The sequence below is a fragment of the Sceloporus occidentalis genome, unplaced genomic scaffold, assembly GCF_023333645.1.
Source record: "Sceloporus occidentalis isolate IW3139 unplaced genomic scaffold, rSceOcc1.0.p SCAF_83, whole genome shotgun sequence".
NCBI lineage: Eukaryota > Metazoa > Chordata > Lepidosauria > Squamata > Phrynosomatidae > Sceloporus > Sceloporus occidentalis.
The window spans coordinates 1891202-1895686 of record NW_028317063.1 but is presented as its reverse complement, the minus strand read 5'-3'; the positions used below and the strand labels follow the sequence as shown (position 1 = coordinate 1895686).

At 35.7% G+C, this 4485-nt stretch overlaps 1 non-coding gene across 1 annotated transcript; it reads right to left on the bottom strand.

Annotated features, from left to right (window-relative positions):
• Positions 1 to 4150: 4150 nt before the first annotated feature.
• Positions 4151 to 4224, bottom strand: LOC149285176 (small nucleolar RNA SNORD36). Its single transcript, XR_016277781.1, has one exon. It is a non-coding gene; the product is annotated as a small nucleolar RNA SNORD36 (small nucleolar RNA).
• Between the last annotated feature and the right edge of the window lie 261 nt (positions 4225 to 4485).

The following is a 4485-nucleotide window of genomic DNA, read 5'->3' as shown; positions in this document are numbered from 1 at the left end:
CTTGACAGGTGTCAGTGCCTGTCCTGGTGTGTATTTGGTTATCTGTTTCCTGGCACTTTACTTACTGTAGGGATAAATAGAACTTTGTAATTTTTATTTATCCAGAGACAAAACGCCTTCCTGAATTTCTAGTCACGTCAAAGGACAAAACTCCAGACATCAGTGTGAGGGAAAGTGAAGGTATTGTGTTATTTACTCTATTTCAATCTGAATATTTTATGAAAAAAGAAACTTAAATTGGTTCTTTGGAGTTTGTGAAACACAATTGCTGATTTCATTATAGAGGGGACTATACACCACATATTGCTCCTTACTATACTTACTATATCTTTGTTTTTCTCATTATGTATTTGCGCCCCATGTGGAGGAGTATGCCTTTTAACCCCCTATATGCCACTCTGCCTTCAGAAATGCTCTGCGGGGATCTGGATCTTAGTCTCATAGTCAGACCTCATTTGAGGCAACATAGATTATAAGACGAGGGGTAATTTTTAATAAATCTATTTAAACTATATAAATAAAGCTAAATAAAAATATGGAGTTTGCAGTTGCATGTAAATTATCACTTCCTAATTTTAGTTTTAACTATCATGATATAACATAATGGATGTAGGACAGTTTTTGCAGAATTTTTTTCCCCGAAGCGGGGGGGGGGGGGCAGCATTTCACACTTCGCCCCAGGCAGCACAATGTCTTGGGCCGGCCCTGAGAACATTTGAGTGTTTCACATGGAGGGGTTATTATCACTTTACCAATCACACCAATCTAGTCCCCCACAGACATAATTTAGACTCAAGACTAATGTAATCTCTGTAGGAAAATCAAGTAAAGATTAAGATGGTCTCTTCTTTTGCTGCTCTAGAAACATTATACACGTATAGAAGGAGAAGAGGGCTCTGTTCTTGCAAGCAATTAAAAAGATAGCTAGGTCTTTTTAATGAATATTATTATTTTTAATATATTAATATTATTTCCTTTGTATTTAGAATTTAGTATTTTTTATAATATACTGTACACTATATAACAAGTCCTTTGGATCTTATACTATGTTTGAAAGCCTGAAAAACAGCGGAATTAATTTTGAATTCTGTTTTCAGCCTCCCGTGTAACGAGCCATGGCTGCCAGTAATTATTTCACTCATTTCATGCTCATATAGTTTGAATTTTTCTACTGTTTTGAAAGATTACTGTAACTCAAAAAAATGAAGAAATCTAAGAACAAATGTTAATGCACTTATGATCTTTCATCTCAGCTTTTGAACCGTATAAAATAATAATCAAGATTATTAACCGTGACCTTGCCCAAGGATGTTTATTGACATTAATAATATCAAGGAAAATCAAGTTTGATATAAATACCAGATAAAAACTTACTTTTTATCTGTAATAAATAGCTACTTTTATTTGTAAATATATATTGAAATGATTTATTGATTATTGGCTTCCTCAACAGAATAAGACACTGCAAAAATTATTAAATTAGTGCATATACCAAATTGTAGGTTTTTACACGGTTAAAAATGACTGATTTCAGATTATTAAGGTGTTTAAAATTAGAGGGGTTATATATATTAAGAGTTTGGCTAATTTTGAAAAGGGATCTCGTTTTGAAGACATTGAGAGAGCTAAGTTATAATTTAACACAAAGTTTATTGTTTATTGTTGCTTGATCTTTGCATGTTTCATATCTTGTTTTGTTCATTTGAACATAAAATATTTATCCATATCAGTGAATTTTCTAGATGAGCTGACTCTGAGATTTTTTAATATGAATAAAATGTTTTCATATTTTAATGGCCCATCATGAAGATTGTAAGTGAGTCACTCATCAAATACACGAATGGCTGTAACACCAATCCTCATGGAAACCTTGACTTGTACTGAGATTTTGCCCCTTCCACCTGAGATTGGGGCAAAAACCCTGAGACTCAGGGTCAAACCCTGAGATTTCCCAGGTATGGATATATCCCTGAATAACTAAGGGAACTCTAACTATGGGTCACTTGACCCGTTTAATCAGACACTTAAGGTTCCTCCTGGATGTTGTATTTCACTTGTATTCATTCCTTATTTTTGATGGCAACCCCTTTAGGCAACCCATTAACCTCAATCGTTAGCATACTTTTAAACTTCCAACATTCTTTGGCATGAATAGAAAACATCTAAACTAGTAAAATTTATTATGTACTGAATGTGAAGCATCCACTTAAATTGTGATAACAGGCATTTGACCATTCCATTATTGGAGGAGGTGTTAATGTAGACTATAACAATGGACAAAAACCACCTCTCAAAAGCCACTTAACCCAGGAAATATACCCAGATCACAATGTTCAAGACTACAAGCATTGTATTAATCTCTGCTTGCCAATAACACACTTACAAACGCTTACTTTTCATGTAATAACACTGAAATCACTACGGCCGTTTCAAGTCTCAGTGGGGCATCGACGTATCATAAATTCACAGCCTGCACGAATCAAACATAATTTAGTTCCGTGACATTATTGATCCTTAAACACACTTCACGTGGGACCTTCGTTATTTTGTTATTCACGTTTTAAGTCGATAAATAATTTAATGGAACTTTTTTTTCTGTAGATTTAAAATGAGCAGCGTGCACCTCAACTAATAATTCTGGGGTTCAAGTTATCTTGGGTTATATTTAAAAGAGACCGTCTAGTCACTTTAACTCACATGATAGATGAGAGGTCTCTTCAGATTTCCATGGGGGTGCCCATTGCAAATACATGGGGGATACCCTTCTTTGCATCTGCCACTTTGCCCCATCTCCTAGCTATTTGACATCCAGGAAAAGTGCTCAGCCTAACCCATCTCCTGAAATGAGATATTTTACCTCCAGCATGGGTTAGCAAATGTTCCAGGGGAAAGGGGGGTTGAAACCATAGAGGGGCACTGCAGCACTGGAGCTACAGCTTCCCCTGAAGGTAAGTTTTTTATGTTTTTCCCTAGGTTTGAAGAATACATATTAGAGTACTTACAAAGTAATTTAATGTGTATCATTTGTTGACTATCCTTCATAGGACTCTAGATTGCCTCTTTAATGATGACTGCGAAAAGAGCCACTAAGAAACATATTTAAACTAGTTTTTACTAGTGATCTCATCTAACACTAGATCTGAAAGAAAAAAGAATCAGTATAACTTCTTCCAAAATACTTACAGCCATGGGTAAAAAAAAATGGTTTGGGAGTCCCCTAGACCCCTTCAAGTTAGCAGTATCAAGGTTAATTCTCCCTGCTCTGTGCATGGCGCAGTACCAGGTAGAGATGGCTGAAAGCGATGATACTTATTCCAAAAATGGTGAATGAGGGCACTTTTCATCCTGTAAAATCCCCAGTTTCACAGACCAGTTATGTCACATTTTTTTTAAAAAAAACCTATAAAGGCCATGAGGTATTTGCACATAGTCCAGAAGGAAGGATATTTGACACGTGGCCCAGCTGTAGTATCATCTTTAAGAGAACAAGTGTTCCTGAGTGCGCTGCAAGAGAGGGAAATAAGATAAACTCTTACTACCGGTCCAATCCTCTGCGTGCCGTGGAAAGAATATTATTATTCATATGATTTACAATTTAACTACTTAAAGGGCCAGATGTGCTCCGAGGCACCCCAGACACAAACACTGTGAACAAGCCCACTCAAAAAGTTAACCAGGACATGGAAACATCATGTTGTGTTCTCTTATGGTACAGAACATGTGCATTAGATGTAATAGAGATTTCCTAGAGGGATGCAAGCAATGCAGGCAGTGCAGGCGTTTGGAAAGGCAAGCAATGTAAAACCCACTGCTTTTAAGGGTTAAATAAGTGACTGGTTATTTTTAACCAGGGCTGACTACTAAAAAAAAAGTAATTACACCTGGCCTATGATCGAATGGCGTTACCAAGTAACCTTGTTTCTCCATCTTTTACTTCCTTCTTTTTGTAACTTTGTTGCCTTTTAGATACTTAAACATTTCCCTTAACAAGGAAACTGCTTAATTACGCTGTACTGAGTACGTGGTATAAAAGTACCTTTATGTTTTGTGATTATACCTACAGAAAAAAAATTGCAGGGAATTTTATTTTGGCTGCAACGTGAACTATCTCTCGGCAATTACCGTGCAAAATACTTGTGGTTCCATTAAGCCCAATCAGTGCTAACAAGCTTTTGAATTGTGTTCATCAGTGTCACTCTGGGAATGGTTTCAACATCATTTTAATTAAGTTCATTTCAGAGTAATTCTATCATAGAAAAATAATGTAATTATAAATTATTTTCAGCTCTGTGTCTTATGTGTTTTTTTTCTTTTCTTAGAACACTATACTTGTTTATCTTGCTCGCAGTATGAAAGCAGCTATCTTAGCTCGGTTTTCAAAAATACTTCTGACTTCCCTCCTGGCGTTTAATTCAACCTTTTTTGTCAGACGATTCACAAAGCATTTTTTTTTCTTATAAAAAGTATAAACTCATAGTTGATGAT